General features: G+C 55.0%; 1 long non-coding RNA gene across 1 annotated transcript in view; it reads right to left on the bottom strand.

Annotated features, from left to right (window-relative positions):
• Positions 1–6,726: 6,726 nt before the first annotated feature.
• The window catches only part of LOC308186673, a 195,811-nt gene continuing 179,881 nt past the window's right edge, over positions 6,727–22,656 (bottom strand). Inside the window, exon 3 of the long non-coding RNA XR_013944179.1 lies at positions 6,727–7,325. This is a non-coding gene — a long non-coding RNA (uncharacterized lncRNA). The remainder of the gene's footprint in view (positions 7,326–22,656) is intronic.

The following is a 22,656-nucleotide window of genomic DNA, read 5'->3' as shown; positions in this document are numbered from 1 at the left end:
TCTCATGTGGCCAACCACTCCCAACTAGGATTCCAAGACGCCTCATCACCCATCATAGAAGAACTCGTTGAATTCCACGACCACGCCCTAATCGTTGCCCTAGCTATCTGCAGCCTAGTTCTCTACCTTTTAGCCCACATACTAACAGAAAAACTCTCGTCCAATGCTGTAGACGCCCAAGAAGTAGAGCTGATCTGGACAATCCTACCTGCTATCGTCCTGGTACTCCTCGCCCTCCCATCCCTACAAATCCTCTACATAATGGACGAAATCGACGAACCAGACCTCACCCTAAAAGCCATCGGCCACCAATGATACTGAAGCTACGAATACACAGACTTCAAAGACCTATCCTTCGACTCCTACATAGTGCCCACCCCAGACTTACCCAACGGCCACTTCCAACTGCTAGAAGTTGACCACCGCGTAGTTATCCCAATAGAATCCCCCATCCGCGTAATCATTACTGCAGGAGACGTACTCCACTCCTGAGCAGTCCCAACGCTCGGAGTTAAAACAGACGCAATCCCAGGCCGACTAAACCAAACTTCATTCATTACCACCCGGCCTGGGATTTTTTACGGACAGTGCTCAGAAATTTGCGGGGCTAATCACAGCTACATACCCATTGTAGTAGAATCAACCCCACTCCCACATTTCGAGGCCTGATCGTCCCTTCTATCATCATCCTAATCATTAAGAAGCTATGCAACAGCACTAGCCTTTTAAGCTAGCCAAAGAGGGACTTCCCCCTCCTTAATGATATGCCACAGCTTAACCCCACACCATGATTTTCAATCATAATTATAACCTGATTAACCCTAGCACTCCTCATCCAACCAAAACTACTAGCCTTCACCACAACCAACCCCCCATCAAATAAGACCTCCCTCACTACCAAACCCACACCATGATCCTGACCATGAACCTAAGCTTCTTTGACCAATTTTCCAGCCCCAATCTATTCGGCATCCCCTTAATCCTACTATCCCTACTCTTCCCAGCCCTACTATTCCCGTCCCCAAACAACCAATGAATCAACAACCGCCTTTCTACTATCCAAACATGACTCCTTCACCTAATCACAAAACAACTAATAGTCCCACTCAACAAAAATGGCCACAAATGAGCCATAATATTTACATCCCTAATAATCATACTTCTTACAATCAACCTTCTAGGCCTCCTTCCATATACATTCACCCCAACCACCCAACTATCTATGAACATAGCCCTAGCCTTCCCACTATGGCTCGCCACACTACTAACAGGCCTACGAAACCAACCATCAGCCTCTTTAGCCCACCTATTACCCGAAGGTACCCCTACACCCCTAATCCCCGCACTAATCCTGATCGAAACAACCAGCCTACTAATCCGCCCCCTAGCCCTCGGAGTCCGCCTTACAGCCAACCTTACAGCAGGACACTTACTCATCCAACTCATCTCTACAGCCTCCATTGCATTAATACCCACCCTTCCTGCAGTATCCATCCTAACAATAATCATCCTACTACTCCTAACCATCCTAGAAGTAGCAGTAGCCATAATCCAGGCCTACGTCTTCGTGCTCCTTCTAAGCCTATACTTACAAGAAAACATCTAATGGCACACCAAGCACACTCATACCACATAGTTGACCCAAGCCCTTGACCAATCTTCGGGGCAGCCGCCGCCCTACTCACAACCTCAGGATTAATCATGTGATTCCACTACAACTCATCCATACTACTAACCCTAGGCCTCATCTCAATACTCCTAGTAATACTCCAATGATGACGAGACATTGTACGAGAAAGCACCTTCCAAGGCCATCACACTCCCACAGTCCAAAAAGGCCTACGATACGGCATAATCCTTTTCATCACATCCGAAGCATTCTTCTTCTTAGGGTTCTTCTGAGCGTTCTTCCACTCGAGCCTGGCCCCAACCCCAGAACTAGGAGGCCAATGACCCCCAACAGGAATTAAACCACTCAACCCGATAGAAGTCCCCCTACTAAACACAGCCATCCTACTAGCCTCAGGCGTTACCGTAACGTGAGCCCATCACAGCATCACAGAAGGAAACCGAAAACACGCCATCCACGCCCTAACCCTAACGATCCTCCTGGGATTCTACTTCACAGCCCTACAAGCAATAGAATACCACGAAGCCCCATTCTCAATCGCCGATAGCGTCTACGGATCTACCTTCTTCGTTGCCACTGGATTCCACGGACTCCACGTAATCATCGGATCCTCCTTCCTGACCGTCTGCCTCTTCCGACTGATCAAGTTCCACTTTACATCAGACCACCACTTCGGATTCGAGGCAGCAGCCTGATACTGACACTTCGTAGACGTCATCTGACTATTCCTCTACATAACCATCTACTGATGAGGATCTTGCTCTTCTAGTATATTAATTACAATTGACTTCCAATCTCTAGAATCTGGTATAAACCCAGAGGAGAGCAATGAACGCACTCATGTTCATATTCGCCCTATCATCAATCCTAAGCACCGCCCTAACCGCATTAAACTTCTGACTCGCCCAAATAAACCCCGACTCAGAGAAACTCTCACCGTACGAATGTGGATTCGACCCACTTGGATCTGCTCGATTACCATTCTCAGTCCGATTCTTCCTCAGTAGCCATCCTGTTCGTCCTATTCGACCTAGAAATCGCCCTCCTACTCCCCCTGCCATGAGCCGTCCAACTCCAATCCCCCCTAATGACCCTCACCTGAACTGTAGTGATCCTCCTTCTCCTAACACTCGGACTGGCCTACGAGTGAATTCAAGGGGGCCTAGAATGAGCAGAATAACAGAAAGTTAGTCTAACCAAAAAGATAGCTGGTTTCGACCCAGCAGATTACAGCCAACCCTGTAACTTTTTTATGTCGCCCCTACATTTAAGCTTCTACTCAGCCTTCATTTTCAGCGGACTAGGACTAGCCTTCCACCGAACCCACCTAGTATCCGCCCTACTACGCCTTGAAAGCATAATATCGATATTCGTAGGCCTATCAATATGATCCATCGAAAACCAAGTCTCCTCATTCACCATGGTACCAATTCTCATGCTAACCTTCTCAGCGTGTGAGGCGGGCACAGGCCTGGCCATCCTAGTAGCCTCCACCCGCACACATGGCTCCGACCATCTACACAACCTAAACCTCCTGCAATGCTAAAAATCATCCTACCCACAATCATACTTCTTCCAACAGCCCTGCTGTCTCCACCAAAATTTCTATGGACTAACACCACCTTATACAGCCTCCTAATCGCTGCCCTAAGCCTACAGCGATTAATCCCAACCTACTACCCCTACAAATTTTTATCCAACTGAACAGGAATTGACCAAATCTCATCCCCCCTCCTAGTACTATCCTGCTGACTACTCCCACTCATAATCATAGCAAGCCAAAACCACCTGCAACAAGAACCCCTACAACGCAAACGAATCTTTATCTCAACCTTAGTCGCAGTCCAGCCATTCATCCTACTAGCCTTTTCCACCACAGAACTAGCACTATTTTACATCTCATTTGAAGCAACCCTCATTCCCACCCTAATCTTAATCACCCGATGGGGGAACCAACCAGAACGCCTAAGCGCTGGCATCTACCTGCTATTCTACACGCTAGTAAGCTCTCTACCCCTGCTAATCACAATCATACACCTATACGTGAAAATTGGCACCCTGCACCTGCCAACCCTACAACTAACCCACCCAACCCTATCCACCTCATGGACAGGAATACTATCAGGTCTAGCACTGCTCATAGCATTCATAGTAAAAGCCCCACTATACGGCCTACACCTCTGACTGCCAAAAGCCCACGTAGAAGCACCCATCGCAGGCTCAATACTCCTCGCCGCCCTACTACTAAAGCTAGGAGGATACGGAATTATACGAGTCACTCTATTTATGGGCCCACTGTCCAACCTCCTGCACTACCCCTTCCTAACCCTGGCCCTATGAGGCGCCCTAATGACTAGCTCAATCTGCCTACGACAGACAGACCTAAAATCACTAATCGCTTATTCATCCGTTAGCCACATAGGCCTAGTTATCGCCGCAGGAATAATCCAAACCCACTGATCATTCTCAGGGGCAATGATCCTAATAATTTCCCATGGACTAACTTCCTCCATACTATTCTGCCTAGCCAACACAAACTATGAACGTACGCACAGCCGAATTCTACTACTCACACGAGGCCTACAACCTCTCCTACCACTCATAGCTACCTGATGATTGCTGGCCAATCTAACAAACATAGCCTTACCCCCAACAACAAACCTCATAGCAGAGCTAACCATTATAATCACCTTATTCAACTGATCTGCCTTCACGATCATCCTAACAGGAATCGCAACCCTACTAACCGCCTCCTACACCTTATTCATACTACTAATGACCCAACAAGGCTCAATCCCCTCCCACATCACATCTATGCAAAACTCAACCACGCGAGAACACCTGCTCATAACACTCCACATTATCCCAATATTCCTCCTAATCCTCAAACCCGAACTGATCTCCGGAATCCCCTCATGCAAGTATAGTTTAAACCAAACATTAGACTGTGATTCTAAGAATAGAAGTTCAAACCTTCTTACCTGCCGAGGGGAGGGTTTAACCAACAAGAGCTGCTAACTCTTACATCTGAGCCTAAAACCTCAGCCCCCTAACTTTTAAAGGATAACAGCAATCCACTGGTCTTAGGAACCACCCATCTTGGTGCAAATCCAAGTAAAAGGAGTGAACCCCACACTACTAATCAACTCCCTCACACTACTCACGCTGACAATCCTCCTAACCCCAATCATCCTGCCATTTCTATTTAAAAACTTTAAAAACACCCCACAAGCCACCACCCGCGCTGTTAAAACCGCATTCCTAATTAGCCTAGCCCCTACAACCGCATTCATCTACTCGGGAGTAGAATCTGTCACCTGCCACTGGGAGTGAAAATTCATTATAAACTTTAAAATCCCCCTGAGCCTAAAAATAGACCAATACTCAATAACATTTCTTCCAATCGCCCTATTTGTAACATGATCAATCCTACAATTCGCCATATGATACATGGCCTCAGAGCCATACGTAACAAAATTTTTCACCTACCTACTGACATTCCTAGTCGCCATACTCCTCCTAACAACCGCAAACAACATATTCCTCCTATTCGTAGGCTGGGAAGGAGTACGAATCATGTCCTTCCTTCTCATCGGCTGATGACAAGGCCGAGCAGATGCCAACACCGCCGCCCTACAAGCCGTAATCTACAACCGAATCGGAGACATCGGACTGATCCTGAGCATAGCATGACTAGCTTCAACATTCAACACCTGAGAGATCCAACAAGCCGTACACCCCCACCAAACCCCAATCCTCCCCCTCATAGGATTAATCCTCGCAGCCGCAGGAAAATCCGCCCAATTTGGACTCCACCCATGACTGCCCGCAGCAATAGAAGGCCCCACCCCAGTATCAGCCCTACTGCACTCCAGTACCATAGTAGTAGCCGGAATCTTCCTGCTCATCCGCATGCACCCCCTGCTAGCCACCAACCAGACAGCCCTAACTGCCTGCCTATGCCTAGGTGCTCTATCAACCCTATTCGCTGCCACATGCGCCCTAACCCAAAATGACATCAAAAAAATCATTGCTTTCTCAACATCCAGCCAACTAGGACTAATAATAGTCACTATCGGACTAAACCTCCCACAACTAGCCTTCCTACACATCTCAACCCATGCCTTCTTTAAAGCCATACTATTCCTATGCTCAGGGTCTATCATCCACAACCTAAACGGAGAACAAGATATCCGAAAGATAGGAGGCCTACAGAAAATACTCCCAGTCACTACTTCCTGCCTAACCATCGGAAACCTGGCGCTGATAGGAACCCCATTCCTAGCCGGATTCTACTCAAAAGACCTCATCATCGAAAGCTTAAACACATCATACCTAAATACTTGAGCCCTACTCCTAACCCTTATAGCCACAGCATTCACCGCAACCTACAGCATCCGCATAACCATCCTAGTCCAAGCTGGACAAACCCGAATCCCCCCAATAGTATCAATAAACGAAAACAACCCACTAATCACCGCCCCCCTAACCCGACTCGCCCTAGGCAGCATTACAGCAGGAATAATCATTACCTCTTTCATCACACCAACCAAAACCCCCCCAATAACCATACCCCTTATCACCAAAACCGCTGCCATCCTCATAACAATCCTAGGAATCATCCTAGCCCTAGAACTATCGAACATAACACACACCCTCACTCACCCCAAACCAAACCCCCTCATAAACTTCTCCTCTGCATTAGGGTACTTCAACCCCCTAGTACACCGATTCTTCTCCAAAAACCTACTAGAAAAGGGACAAAACATTGCCCTACACTTGATCGACCTCTCCTGACTCAAAAAAATAGGGCCAGAGGGCCTTGCTGAACTACAAGTAGCCGCAAGCAAAGCCGCAACCTCAATACACACAGGGCTAATTAAGGCCTACCTAGGATCCTTCGCCCTCTCCATCCTGGTAATAATCCTAATAACACACAGACTCACTAATGGCCCCTAACATCCGCAAATCCCATCCCCTACTAAAAATAATCAACAACTCCCTAATCGACCTACCCGCCCCCTCCAACATCTCTGCCTGATGAAACTTCGGCTCCCTTCTAGCCATCTGCTTAGCCACACAAATCCTAACAGGCCTGCTACTAGCCATACACTACACCGCAGACACTTCACTCGCCTTCTCCTCAGTAGCTCACACATGCCGAGACGTCCAGTACGGATGGCTCATCCGCAACCTCCACGCCAACGGTGCTTCGCTCTTCTTTATCTGCATCTACTTACACATCGGACGAGGCCTCTACTACGGCTCCTACCTATACAAAGAAACCTGAAACACAGGAGTAATCCTCCTACTCACCCTAATAGCAACTGCCTTCGTAGGGTATGTCCTACCATGAGGACAAATGTCATTCTGAGGGGCCACCGTAATCACCAACCTATTCTCAGCCATCCCGTACATTGGGCAAACTCTAGTAGAATGAGCCTGAGGAGGATTCTCAGTAGACAATCCAACCTTAACCCGATTCTTCGCCATCCACTTCCTACTGCCCTTCCTAATTGCAGGAATCACCCTAGTCCACCTAACCTTCCTACACGAATCAGGCTCAAATAACCCACTAGGAATCGTATCAGACTGCGACAAAATCCCATTCCACCCATACTTCTCCATTAAAGACAGCTTAGGGCTTACCCTAATAATCACCCCTCTAATAGCACTAGCCCTATTTTCACCGAACCTCCTGGTTCTTGGAATCCTAGTTGGGAGTGGTTGGCCACATGAGATGTACAGGATTTTTACCTGTGATTTAGTCTTGACAAGGCTATGTAATTGGTTTACTAACGTCTCATAAGAAAGAAGCATGAGCGGTTAATGCAGTTGGCTTGAAACCCATCCCCAGTGGTGCAAGTGCACTCTCTGAACTCACTGCACTGCATCCCCAGTGGTGCCAGTGCGCTCTCTGGAGTCACAGCACTGCATCCCCAGTGGTGCCAGTGCAATCTCTGGACTCACTGCACTGCATCCCCAGTGGTGCCAGTGCACTCTCTGGACTCACTGAAGTGCATCCCCATTGGTGCCATTGCACTCTCTGCACTCACTGCACTGCATCCCCAGTGGTGCCAGTGCACTCTCTGGACTCACTGGACTGCATCACCAGTGGTGCCAGTGAACTCTCTGGACTCACTGCAGTGCATCCCCAGTGGTGCCAGTGCACTCTCTGGACTCACTGCACCGCATCCCCAGTGGTGTCAGTGCAATCTCTGGACTCACTGTACTGCATCCCCAGTGGTGCCAGTGCACTCTCAAGACTCACTGCAGTGCATCCCCAGTGGTGCCAGTGCACTCTCTGGACTCCCTGCAGTGCATACCCAGTGGCGCCAGTGCACTCTCTGGACTCACTGCACTGCATCCCCAGTGGTGCCAGTGCACTCTCTGGACTCACTGCACTGCATCCCCAGTGGTGCCAGAGCACTCTCTGGACTCACTGCACCGCATCCCCAGTGGTGTCAGTGCAATCTCTGGACTCACTGGACTGCATCACCAGTGGTGCCAGTGCACTCTCTGGACTCACTGAAGTGCATCCCCAGTGGTGCCAGTGCACTCTCTGGACTCACTGCAGTGCATCCCCAGTGGTGCCAGTGCACTCTCTGGACTCACTGCACTGCATCCCCAGTGGTGCCAGTGCAATCTCTGGACTCACTGTACTGCATCCCCAGTGGTGCCAGTGCAATCTCTGGACTCACTGCAGTGCATCCCCAGTGGTGCCAGTGCACTCTCTGGACTCACTGTACTGCATCCCCAGTGGTGCCAGTGCACTCTCAAGACTCACTGCAGTGCATCCCCAGTGGTGCCAGTGCACTCTCTGGACTCCCTGCAGTGCACACCCAGTGGCGCCAGTGCACTCTCTGGACTCACTGCACTGCATCCCCAGTGGCGCCAGTGCACTCTCTGGACTCACTGCACTGCATCCCCAGTGGTGCCAGTGCACTCACTGGACTCACTGTACTGCATCACCAGTGGTGCCAGTGCACTCTCTGGACTCACTGCACTGCATCCCCAGTGGTTCCAGTGCATTCACTGGACTCACTGTACTGCATCTCCAGTGGTGCCAGTGCACTCTCTGGACTCACTGCACTGCATCCCCAGTGGTGCCAGTGCACTCTCTGGACTCACTGCACTGCATCCCCAGTGGTGCCAGTGCACTCTCTGCACTCACTTCTCTGCATTCCCAGTGGTGCCAGTGAAGTCTCTGGACTCACTGCACTGCATCCACAGTGGTGCCAGTGCAATCTCTGGACTCACTGAAGTGCATCCCCAGTGGTGCCAGTGCACTGTCTGGACTCACTGCACTGCATCCCCAGTGGTGCCAGTGCACTCTCTGGACTCACTGCAGTGCATCCCCAGTGGTGCCAGTGCACTCTCTGGACTCACTGCACTGCATCCCCAGTGGTGCAAGTGCACTCTCTCGAGTCACTGCACTACATACCCAGTGGTGCCAGTGCACTCACTGGACTCACTGTACTGCATCATCTGTGGTGCCAGTGCACTCTCTGGACTCACTGCAATGCATCTCCAGTGGTGCCAGTGCACTCTCTGGACTCACTGCACTGCATCCCCAGTGGTGCCAGTGCACTCTCTGGACTCACTGCACTGTATCCCCAGTGGTGCCAGTGCACTCACTGGATTCACTGCAGTGCATCCCCAGTGGTGCCAGTGCACTCTCTGGACTCACTGCACTGCATCCCCAGTGGTGCCAGTGCACTCTGTGGACTCACTGCACTGCATCCCCAGTGGTGACAGTGCACTCTCTGGACTCACTGCAGTGCATCCCCAGTGGTGCCAGTGCACTCTGTGGACTCACTGCAGTGCATGCCCAGTGGTGCCAGTGCACTCTCTGGACTCACTGCACTGCATCCCCAGTGGTGCCAGTGCAGTCTCTGGAGTAACTGCACTGCTTCCCCAGTGGTGCCAGTGCACTCTCTGGACTCACTGCAGTGCATCCCCAGTGGTGCCAGTGCACTCTCTGGACTCACTACACTGCATCCCCAGTGGTGCCAGTGCACTCTCTGGAGTCACAGCACTGCATCCCCAGTGGTGCCAGTGCACTCTCTGGACTCACTGAAGTGCATCCCCAGTGGTGCCAGTGCACTCTCTGGACTCACTGAAGTTCATTCTCAGTGGTGCCAGTGCACTCTCTGGACTCACTGCAGTGCATCCCCAGTGGTGCCAGTGCACTCTCTGGACTCACTGCACTGCATCCCCAGTGGTGCCAGTGCACTCTCTGCACTCACTTCTCTGCATTCCCAGTGGTGCCAGTGAAGTCTCTGGACTCACTGCACTGCATCCACAGTGGTGCCAGTGCAATCTCTGGACTCACTGCAGTGCATCCCCAGTGGTGCCAGTGCACTCTCTGGACTCACTGCACTGCATCCCCAGTGGTGCCAGTGCACTCTCTGGACTCACTGCAGTGCATCCCCAGTGGTGCCAGTGCACTCTCTGGACTCACTGCACTGCATCCCCAGTGGTGCAAGTGCACTCTCTCGAGTCACTGCACTACATACCCAGTGGTGCAGGTGCACTCACTGGACTCACTGTACTGCATCATCTGTGGTGCCAGTGCACTCTCTGGACTCACTGCACTGCATCCCCAGTGGTGCCAGTGCACTCTCTGGACTCACTGCACTGTATCCCCAGTGGTGCCAGTGCACTCACTGGATTCACTGCAGTGCATCCCCAGTGGTGCCAGTGCACTCTCTGGACTCACTGCACTGCATCCCCAGTGGTGCCAGTGCACTCTGTGGACTCACTGCACTGCATCCCCAGTGGTGACAGTGCACTCTCTGGACTCACTGCAGTGCATCCCCAGTGGTGACAGTGCACTCTCTGGACTCACTGCAGTGCATGCCCAGTGGTGCCAGTGCACTCTCTGGACTCACTGCACTGCATCCCCAGTGGTGCCAGTGCAGTCTCTGGAGTAACTGCACTGCTTCCCCAGTGGTGCCAGTGCACTCTCTGGACTCACTGCACCGCATCCCCAGTGGTGCCAGTGCACTCTCTGGACTCACTACACTGCATCCCCAGTGGTGCTAGTGCACTCTCTGGAGTCACAGCACTGCATCCCCAGTGGTGCCAGTGCACTCTCTGGACTCACTGAAGTGCATCTCCAGTGGTGCCAGTGCACTCTCTGGACTCACTGAAGTTCATTTTCAGTGGTGCCAGTGCACTCTCTGGACTCACTGCACTGCATCCCCAGTGGTGCCAGTACACTCACTGGACTCACTGCACTGCATCCCCAGTGGTGCCAGTGCACTCTCTGGACTCACTAAACTGCATCACCAGTGGTGCCTCTGCACTCTCTGGACTCACTGCACTGCTTCCCCAGTGGTGCCAGTGCACTCACTGGACTCACTGCAGTGCATCCCCACTGGTGCCAGTGCACTCTCTGGGCTCACTGCAGTGCATCCCCAGTGGTGCCAGTGCACTCTCTGGACTCACTGCACTGCATCCCCAGTGGTGCCTGTGCGCTCTCTGGAGTCACAGCACTGCATCCACAGTGGTGCCAGTGCAATCTCTGGACTCACTGCACTGCATCCCCAGTGGTGCCAGTGCACTCTCTGGACTCACTGAAGTGCATTCTCAGTGGTGCCAGTGCACTCTCTGGACTCACTGCACTGCATCCCCAGTGGTGCCAGTGCACTCTCTGGACTCACTGAACTGCATCCCCAGTGGTGCCAGTGCACTCTCTGGACTCACTGCACTGCATCCCCAGTATTGCCAGTGCACTCTCTGGACTCACTGCAGTGCATCCCCAGTGGTGCCAGTGCACTCTCTGGACTCACTGCACTGCATCCCCAGTAGTGACAGTTCACTCTCTGGACTCACTGCTGTGCATCCCCAGTGGTGCCAGTGCACTCTCTGGACTCACTGCACTGCATCCCCAGTGGTGCCAGTGCACTCACTGGACTCACTGCAGTGCATCCCCACTGGTGCCAGTGCACTCTCTGGACTCACTGCACTGCATCCCCAGTGGTGCCAGTGCACTCTCTGGACTCACTGCACTGCATCCCCAGTGGTTCCAGCGCACTCTCTGGACTCACTGCACTGCATCCCCAGTGGTGCTAGTGCACTCTCTGGACTCACTGCAGTGCATCCCCAGTGGTGCCAGTGCACTCTCTGGACTCACTGAAGTGCATTCTCAGTGGTGCCAGTGCACTCTCTGGACTCACTTCAGTGCATCCCCAGTGGTGCCAGTACACTCTCTGGACTCACTGCAGTGCATCCCCAGTGGTGCCAGTGCACTCTCTGGACTCACTGTACTGCATCCCCAGTGGTGCCAGTGCACTCTCAGGACTCACTGCACTGCATCCCCAGTGGTGCCAGTGCACTCTCTGGACTCACTGCACTGCATCCCCAGTAGTGACAGTTCACTCTCTGGACTCACTGCTGTGCATCCCCAGTGGTGCCAGTGCACTCTCTGGACTCACTGCACTGCATCCCCAGTGGTGCCAGTGCACTCTCTGGACTCACTGCACTGCATCCCCAGTGGTGCCAGTGCACTCACTGGATTCACTGCACTGCATCCCCAGTAGTGCCAGTGCACTCTCTGGACTCACTGCACTGCATCCCCAGTGGTGCCAGTGCACTCTGTGGACTCACTGTACTGCATCCCCAGTGGTGACAGTGCACTCTCTGGACTCACTGCAGTGCATCCCAAGTGGTGCCAGTGCACTCTCTGGACTCACTGCAGTGCATCCCCACTGGTGCCAGTGCACTCTCTGGACTCACTGCACTGCATCCCCAGTGGTGCCAGTGCAGTCTCTGGAGTAACTGCAGTGCATCCCCACTGGTGCCAAAGCACTCTCTGGACTCACTGCAGTGCATCCCCAGTGGTGCCACTGCACTCTCTGGACTCACTGCAGTGCATCCCCAGTGGTGCCAGTGCACTCTCTGGACTCATTGAAGTGCATTCTCAGTGGTGCCAGTGCACTCTCTGGACTCACTGCACTGCATCCCCAGTGGTGCCAGTGCGCTCTCTGGAGTCACAGCACTGCATCCCCAGTGGTGCCAGTGCAATCTCTCGACTCACTGCACTGCATCCCTAGTGGTGCCAGTGCACTCTCTGGACTCACTGCACTGCATCCCCGGTGGTGCCAGTGCACTCTCTGGAGTAACTGCACTGCATCCCCCTTGTGCCAAAGCACTCTCTGGACTCCCAGCACCGCATCCCCAGTGGTGCCAGTGCACTCTCTGGACTCACTGCACTGCATCCCCAGTGGTGCCAGTGCACTCTCTGGACTCACTGCAGTGCATCCCCAGTGGTGCCAGTGCACTCTCTGGACTCACTGCACTGCATCCCCAGTGGTGCCAGTGCACTCTCTGGACTCACTGCAGTGCATCCCCAGTGGTGCCACTGCACTCTCTGGACTCACTGCAGTGCATCCCCAGTGGTGCCAGTGCACTCTCTGGACTCACTGCAGTGCATCCCCAGTGGTGCCAGTACACTCACTGGACTCACTGCACTGCATCCCCAGTGGTGCCAGTGCACTCTCTGGACTCACTAAACTGCATCACCAGTGGTGCCACTGCACTCTCTGGACTCACTGCACTGCTTCCCCAGTGGTGCCAGTGCACTCACTGGACTGACTGCAGTGCATCCCCAGTGGTGCCAGTGCACTCTCTGGACTCACTGCACTGCATCCCCAGTGGTGCTAGTGCACTGTGTGGACTCACTGTACTGCATCCCCAGTGGTGCCAGTGCACTCTCTGGACTCACTGAAGTGCATTCTCAGTGGTGCCAGTGCACTCTCTGGACTCACTGCACTGCATCCCCAGTATTGCCAGTGCACTCTCTGGACTCACTGCAGTGCATCCCCAGTGGTGCCAGTGCACTCTCTGGACTCACTGCACTGCTTCCCCAGTGGTGCCAGTGCACTCTTTCGAGTCACTGCAGTGCATCCCCATTGGTGCCAGTGCACTCTCTGGACTCACTGCACTGCATCCCCAGTGGTGCCAGTGCACTCTCTGGACTCACTGCAGTGCATCACCAGTGGTGCCAGTGCGCTCTCTGGAGTCACAGCACTGCATCCCCAGTGGTGCCAGTGCAATCTCTGGACTCACTGCACTGCATCCCCAGTGGTGCCAGTGCGCTCTCTGGACTCACTGCAGTGCATTCTCAGTGGTGCCAGTGCACTCTCTGGACTCACTGCACTGCATCCCCAGTGGTGCCAGTGCACTCTCTGGACTCACTGAACTGCATCCCCAGTGGTGCCAGTGCAATCTCTGGACTCACTGCAGTGCATCCCCAGTGGTGCCAGTGCACTCTCTGGACTCACTGCACTGCATCCACAGTGGTGCCACTGCACTCTCTGGACTCACTGCACTGCATACCCAGTGGTGCCAGTGCACTCTCTGAACTTACTGCACTGCATCCCCAGTGGTGCCAGAGCACTCTCTGGACTCACTGAACTGCATCCCCAGTGGTGCCAGTGCACTCTCTGGACTCACTGCACTGCATCCCCAGTATTGCCAGTGCACTCTCTGGACTCACTGCAGTGCATCCCCAGTGGTGCCAGTGCACTCTCTGGACTCACTGCACTGCATCCCCAGTAGTGACAGTTCACTCTCTGGACTCACTGCTGTGCATCCCCAGTGGTGCCAGTGCACTCTCTGGACTCACTGCACTGCATCCCCAGTGGTGCCAGTGCACTCACTGGACTCACTGCAGTGCATCCCCACTGGTGCCAGTGCACTCTCTGGACTCACTGCACTGCATCCCCAGTGGTGCCAGTGCACTCTCTGGACTCACTGCACTGCATCCCCAGTGGTTCCAGCGCACTCTCTGGACTCACTGCACTGCATCCCCAGTGGTGCTAGTGCACTCTCTGGACTCACTGCAGTGCATCCCCAGTGGTGCCAGTGCACTCTCTGGACTCACTGAAGTGCATTCTCAGTGGTGCCAGTGCACTCTCTGGACTCACTTCAGTGCATCCCCAGTGGTGCCAGTACACTCTCTGGACTCACTGCAGTGCATCCCCAGTGGTGCCAGTGCACTCTCTGGACTCACTGTACTGCATCCCCAGTGGTGCCAGTGCACTCTCAGGACTCACTGCACTGCATCCCCAGTGGTGCCAGTGCACTCTCTGGACTCACTGCACTGCATCCCCAGTAGTGACAGTTCACTCTCTGGACTCACTGCTGTGCATCCCCAGTGGTGCCAGTGCACTCTCTGGACTCACTGCACTGCATCCCCAGTGGTGCCAGTGCACTCTCTGGACTCACTGCACTGCATCCCCAGTGGTGCCAGTGCACTCACTGGATTCACTGCACTGCATCCCCAGTAGTGCCAGTGCACTCTCTGGACTCACTGCACTGCATCCCCAGTGGTGCCAGTGCACTCTGTGGACTCACTGTACTGCATCCCCAGTGGTGACAGTGCACTCTCTGGACTCACTGCAGTGCATCCCAAGTGGTGCCAGTGCACTCTCTGGACTCACTGCAGTGCATCCCCACTGGTGCCAGTGCACTCTCTGGACTCACTGCACTGCATCCCCAGTGGTGCCAGTGCAGTCTCTGGAGTAACTGCAGTGCATCCCCACTGGTGCCAAAGCACTCTCTGGACTCACTGCAGTGCATCCCCAGTGGTGCCACTGCACTCTCTGGACTCACTGCAGTGCATCCCCAGTGGTGCCAGTGCACTCTCTGGACTCATTGAAGTGCATTCTCAGTGGTGCCAGTGCACTCTCTGGACTCACTGCACTGCATCCCCAGTGGTGCCAGTGCGCTCTCTGGAGTCACAGCACTGCATCCCCAGTGGTGCCAGTGCAATCTCTCGACTCACTGCACTGCATCCCTAGTGGTGCCAGTGCACTCTCTGGACTCACTGCACTGCATCCCCGGTGGTGCCAGTGCACTCTCTGGAGTAACTGCACTGCATCCCCCTTGTGCCAAAGCACTCTCTGGACTCCCAGCACCGCATCCCCAGTGGTGCCAGTGCACTCTCTGGACTCACTGCACTGCATCCCCAGTGGTGCCAGTGCACTCTCTGGACTCACTGCAGTGCATCCCCAGTGGTGCCAGTGCACTCTCTGGACTCACTGCACTGCATCCCCAGTGGTGCCAGTGCACTCTCTGGACTCACTGCAGTGCATCCCCAGTGGTGCCACTGCACTCTCTGGACTCACTGCAGTGCATCCCCAGTGGTGCCAGTGCACTCTCTGGACTCACTGCAGTGCATCCCCAGTGGTGCCAGTACACTCACTGGACTCACTGCACTGCATCCCCAGTGGTGCCAGTGCACTCTCTGGACTCACTAAACTGCATCACCAGTGGTGCCACTGCACTCTCTGGACTCACTGCACTGCTTCCCCAGTGGTGCCAGTGCACTCACTGGACTGACTGCAGTGCATCCCCAGTGGTGCCAGTGCACTCTCTGGACTCACTGCACTGCATCCCCAGTGGTGCTAGTGCACTGTGTGGACTCACTGTACTGCATCCCCAGTGGTGCCAGTGCACTCTCTGGACTCACTGAAGTGCATTCTCAGTGGTGCCAGTGCACTCTCTGGACTCACTGCACTGCATCCCCAGTATTGCCAGTGCACTCTCTGGACTCACTGCAGTGCATCCCCAGTGGTGCCAGTGCACTCTCTGGACTCACTGCACTGCTTCCCCAGTGGTGCCAGTGCACTCTTTCGAGTCACTGCAGTGCATCCCCATTGGTGCCAGTGCACTCTCTGGACTCACTGCACTGCATCCCCAGTGGTGCCAGTGCACTCTCTGGACTCACTGCAGTGCATCACCAGTGGTGCCAGTGCGCTCTCTGGAGTCACAGCACTGCATCCCCAGTGGTGCCAGTGCAATCTCTGGACTCACTGCACTGCATCCCCAGTGGTGCCAGTGCGCTCTCTGGACTCACTGCAGTGCATTCTCAGTGGTGCCAGTGCACTCTCTGGACTCACTGCACTGCATCCCCAGTGGTGCCAGTGCACTCTCTGGACTCACTGAACTGCATCCCCAGTGGTGCCAGTGCAATCTCTGGACTCACTGCAGTGCATCCCCAGTGGTGCCAGTGCACTCTCTGGACTCACTGCACTGCATCCACAGTGGTGCCACTGCACTCTCTGGACTCACTGCACTGCATACCCAGTGGTGCCAGTGCACTCTCTGAACTTACTGCACTGCATCCCCAGTGGTGCCAGTGCACTCACTGGACTCACTGCAGTGCATCCCCAGTGGTGCCAGTGCACTCTCTGGACTCACTGCACTGCATCCCCAGTGGTGCCAGTGCACTCTCTGGACTCACTGCACTGCACCCCCAGTGGTTCCAGCGCACTCTCTGGACTCACTGCACTGCATCCCCAGTAGTGCTAGTGCACTCTGTGGACTCACTGCAGTGCATCCCCAGTGGTGCCAGTGCACTCTCTGGACTCACTGCAGTGCATCCCCAGTGGTGCCAGTGCACTCTCTGGACTCACTTCAGTGCATCCCCAGTGGTGCCAGTGCACTCTCTGGACTCACTGCAGTGCATCCCCAGTGGTGCCAGTGCACTCTCTGGACTCACTGCAGTGCATCCCCAGTGGAGCCAGTGCACTCTCTGGACTCACTGCAGTGCATCCGCAGTGGTGCCAGTGCACTCTCTGGACTCACTGCACTGCATCCCCAGTGGTGCCAGTGCACTCTCTGGACTCACTGCACTGCATCCCCAGTGGTGCTAGTGCACTGTGTGGACTCACTGTACTGCATCCCCAGTGGTGCCAGTGCAATCTCTGGACTCACTGCAGTGCATCCCCAGTGGTGCCAGTGCACCCTCTGGACTCACTGAAGTGCATTCTCAGTGGTGCCAGTGCACTCTCTGGACTCACTGCACTGCATCCCCAGTATTGCCAGTGCACTCTCTGGACTCACTGCAGTGCATCCCCAGTGGTGCCAGTGCACTCTCTGGACTCACTGCACTGCTTCCCCAGTGGTGCCAGTGCACTCTTTCGAGTCACTGCAGTGCATCCCCAGTGGTGCCAGTGCACTCTCTGGACTCACTGCAGTGCATCCCCAGTGGTGCCAGTGCACTCTCTGGACTCACTGCAGTGCATCTCCAGTGGTGCCAGTGCGCTCTCTGGAATCACAGCACTGCATCCCCAGTGGTGCCAGTGCAATCTCTGGACTCACTGCACTGCATCCCCAGTGGTGCCAGTGCACTCACTGGATTCACTGCACTGCATCCCCAGTGGTGCCAGTGCACTCTCTGGACTCACTGCACTGCATCCCCAGTGGTGCCAGTGCACTCTGTGGACTCACTGCACTGCATCCCCAGTGGTGCCAGTGCAGTCTCTGGAGTAACTGCACTGCTTCCCCAGTGGTGCCAGTGCACTCTCTGGACTCACTGCACCGCATCCCCAGTGGTGCCAGTGCACTCTCTGGACTCACTACACTGCATCCCCAGTGGTGCCAGTGCACTCTCTGGAGTCACAGCACTGCATCCCCAGTGGTGCCAGTGCACTCTCTGGACTCACTGAAGTGCATCCCCAGTGGTGCCAGTGCACTCTCTGGACTCACTGAAGTTCATTCTCAGTGGTGCCAGTGCACTCTCTGGACTCACTGCAGTGCATCCCCAGTGGTGCCAGTGCACTCTCTGGACTCACTGCACTGCATCCCCAGTGGTGCCAGTGCACTCTCTGCACTCACTTCTCTGCATTCCCAGTGGTGCCAGTGAAGTCTCTGGACTCACTGCACTGCATCCACAGTGGTGCCAGTGCAATCTCTGGACTCACTGCAGTGCATCCCCAGTGGTGCCAGTGCACTCTCTGGACTCACTGCACTGCATCCCCAGTGGTGCCAGTGCACTCTCTGGACTCACTGCAGTGCATCCCCAGTGGTGCCAGTGCACTCTCTGGACTCACTGCACTGCATCCCCAGTGGTGCAAGTGCACTCTCTCGAGTCACTGCACTACATACCCAGTGGTGCCAGTGCACTCACTGGACTCACTGTACTGCATCCCCAGTGGTGCCAGTGCACTCTCTGGACTCACTGCACTGCATCCCCAGTGGTGCCAGTGCACTCTCTGGACTCACTGCACTGTATCCCCAGTGGTGCCAGTGCACTCACTGGATTCACTGCAGTGCATCCCCAGTGGTGCCAGTGCACTCTCTGGACTCACTGCACTGCATCCCCAGTGGTGCCAGTGCACTCTCTGGACTCACTGCACTGCATCCCCAGTGGTGACAGTGCACTCTCTGGACTCACTGCAGTGCATCCCCAGTGGTGACAGTGCACTCTCTGGACTCACTGCAGTGCATGCCCAGTGGTGCCAGTGCACTCTCTGGACTCACTGCACTGCATCCCCAGTGGTGCCAGTGCAGTCTCTGGAGTAACTGCACTGCTTCCCCAGTGGTGCTAGTGCACTCTCTGGACTCACTGCACCGCATCCCCAGTGGTGCCAGTGCACTCTCTGGACTCACTACACTGCATCCCCAGTGGTGCCAGTGCACTCTCTGGAGTCACAGCACTGCATCCCCAGTGGTGCCAGTGCACTCTCTGGACTCACTGAAGTGCATCTCCAGTGGTGCCAGTGCACTCTCTGGACTCACTGAAGTTCATTTTCAGTGGTGCCAGTGCACTCTCTGGACTCACTGCAGTGCATCCCCAGTGGTGCCAGTACACTCACTGGACTCACTGCACTGCATCCCCAGTGGTGCCAGTGCACTCTCTGGACTCACTAAACTGCATCACCAGTGGTGCCTCTGCACTCTCTGGACTCACTGCACTGCTTCCCCAGTGGTGCCAGTGCACTCACTGGACTCACTGCAGTGCATCCCCACTGGTGCCAGTGCACTCTCTGGGCTCACTGCAGTGCATCCCCAGTGGTGCCAGTGCACTCTCTGGACTCACTGCACTGCATCCCCAGTGGTGCCTGTGCGCTCTCTGGAGTCACAGCACTGCATCCACAGTGGTGCCAGTGCAATCTCTGGACTCACTGCACTGCATCCCCAGTGGTGCCAGTGCACTCTCTGGACTCACTGAAGTGCATTCTCAGTGGTGCCAGTGCACTCTCTGGACTCACTGCACTGCATCCCCAGTGGTGCCAGTGCACTCTCTGGACTCACTGAACTGCATCCCCAGTGGTGCCAGTGCACTCTCTGGACTCACTGCACTGCATCCCCAGTAGTGCTAGTGCACTCTGTGGACTCACTGCAGTGCATCCCCAGTGGTGCCAGTGCACTCTCTGGACTCACTGCAGTGCATCCCCAGTGGTGCCAGTGCACTCTCTGGACTCACTTCAGTGCATCCCCAGTGGTGCCAGTACACTCTCTGGACTCACTGCAGTGCATCCCCAGTGGTGCCAGTGCACTCTCTGGACTCACTGCAGTGCATCCCCAGTGGAGCCAGTGCACTCTCTGGACTCACTGCAGTGCATCCGCAGTGGTGCCAGTGCACTCTCTGGACTCACTGCACTGCATCCCCAGTGGTGCCAGTGCACTCTCTGGACTCACTGCACTGCATCCCCAGTGGTGCTAGTGCACTGTGTGGACTCACTGTACTGCATCCCCAGTGGTGCCAGTGCAATCTCTGGACTCACTGCAGTGCATCCCCAGTGGTGCCAGTGCACCCTCTGGACTCACTGAAGTGCATTCTCAGTGGTGCCAGTGCACTCTCTGGACTCACTGCACTGCATCCCCAGTATTGCCAGTGCACTCTCTGGACTCACTGCAGTGCATCCCCAGTGGTGCCAGTGCACTCTCTGGACTCACTGCACTGCATCCCCAGTAGTGACAGTTCACTCTCTGGACTCACTGCTGTGCATCCCCAGTGGTGCCAGTGCACTCTCTGGACTCACTGCACTGCATCCCCAGTGGTGCCAGTGCACTCACTGGACTCACTGCAGTGCATCCCCACTGGTGCCAGTGCACTCTCTGGACTCACTGCACTGCATCCCCAGTGGTGCCAGTGCACTCTCTGGACTCACTGCACTGCATCCCCAGTGGTTCCAGCGCACTCTCTGGACTCACTGCACTGCATCCCCAGTGGTGCTTGTGCACTCTCTGGACTCACTGCAGTGCATCCCCAGTGGTGCCAGTGCACTCTCTGGACTCACTGAAGTGCATTCTCAGTGGTGCCAGTGCACTCTCTGGACTCACTTCAGTGCATCCCCAGTGGTGCCAGTACACTCTCTGGACTCACTGCAGTGCATCCCCAGTGGTGCCAGTGCACTCTCTGGACTCACTGTACTGCATCCCCAGTGGTGCCAGTGCACTCTCAGGACTCACTGCACTGCATCCCCAGTGGTGCCAGTGCACTCTCTGGACTCACTGCACTGCATCCCCAGTAGTGACAGTTCACTCTCTGGACTCACTGCTGTGCATCCCCAGTGGTGCCAGTGCACTCTCTGGACTCACTGCACTGCATCCCCAGTGGTGCCAGTGCACTCTCTGGACTCACTGCACTGCATCCCCAGTGGTGCCAGTGCACTCACTGGATTCACTGCACTGCATCCCCAGTAGTGCCAGTGCACTCTCTGGACTCACTGCACTGCATCCCCAGTGGTGCCAGTGCACTCTGTGGACTCACTGTACTGCATCCCCAGTGGTGACAGTGCACTCTCTGGACTCACTGCAGTGCATCCCCAGTGGTGCCAGTGCACTCTCTGGACTCACTGCAGTGCATCCCCACTGGTGCCAGTGCACTCTCTGGACTCACTGCACTGCATCCCCAGTGGTGCCAGTGCAGTCTCTGGAGTAACTGCAGTGCATCCCCACTGGTGCCAAAGCACTCTCTGGACTCACTGCAGTGCATCCCCAGTGGTGCCACTGCACTCTCTGGACTCACTGCAGTGCATCCCCAGTGGTGCCAGTGCACTCTCTGGACTCATTGAAGTGCATTCTCAGTGGTGCCAGTGCACTCTCTGGACTCACTGCACTGCATCCCCAGTGGTGCCAGTGCGCTCTCTGGAGTCACAGCACTGCATCCCCAGTGGTGCCAGTGCAATCTCTCGACTCACTGCACTGCATCCCCAGTGGTGCCAGTGCACTCTCTGGACTCACTGCACTGCATCCCCGGTGGTGCCAGTGCACTCTCTGGAGTAACTGCACTGCATCCCCCTTGTGCCAAAGCACTCTCTGGACTCCCAGCACCGCATCCCCAGTGGTGCCAGTGCACTCTCTGGACTCACTGCACTGCATCCCCAGTGGTGCCAGTGCACTCTCTGGACTCACTGCAGTGCATCCCCAGTGGTGCCAGTGCACTCTCTGGACTCACTGCACTGCATCCCCAGTGGTGCCAGTGCACTCTCTGGACTCACTGCAGTGCATCCCCAGTGGTGCCACTGCACTCTCTGGACTCACTGCAGTGCATCCCCAGTGGTGCCAGTGCACTCTCTGGACTCACTGCAGTGCATCCCCAGTGGTGCCAGTACACTCACTGGACTCACTGCACTGCATCCCCAGTGGTGCCAGTGCACTCTCTGGACTCACTAAACTGCATCCCCAGTGGTGCCACTGCACTCTCTGGACTCACTGCACTGCTTCCCCAGTGGTGCCAGTGCACTCACTGGACTGACTGCAGTGCATCCCCAGTGGTGCCAGTGCACTCTCTGGACTCACTGCACTGCATCCCCAGTGGTGCTAGTGCACTGTGTGGACTCACTGTACTGCATCCCCAGTGGTGCCAGTGCACTCTCTGGACTCACTGAAGTGCATTCTCAGTGGTGCCAGTGCACTCTCTGGACTCACTGCACTGCATCCCCAGTATTGCCAGTGCACTCTCTGGACTCACTGCAGTGCATCCCCAGTGGTGCCAGTGCACTCTCTGGACTCACTGCACTGCTTCCCCAGTGGTGCCAGTGCACTCTTTCGAGTCACTGCAGTGCATCCCCATTGGTGCCAGTGCACTCTCTGGTCTCACTGCACTGCATACCCAGTGGTGCCAGTGCACTCTCTGGACTCACTGCAGTGCATCACCAGTGGTGCCAGTGCGCTCTCTGGAGTCACAGCACTGCATCCCCAGTGGTGCCAGTGCAATCTCTGGACTCACTGCACTGCATCCCCAGTGGTGCCAGTGCGCTCTCTGGACTCACTGCAGTGCA

Source organism: Anser brachyrhynchus, assembly GCF_964034855.1.
Source record: "Anser brachyrhynchus genome assembly, contig: SCAFFOLD_79, whole genome shotgun sequence".
NCBI classification, from domain to species: Eukaryota; Metazoa; Chordata; class Aves; order Anseriformes; family Anatidae; genus Anser; species Anser brachyrhynchus.
Note: the sequence above shows the minus strand (reverse complement) of the source record. Positions and strands in the feature narration are given on the sequence as shown.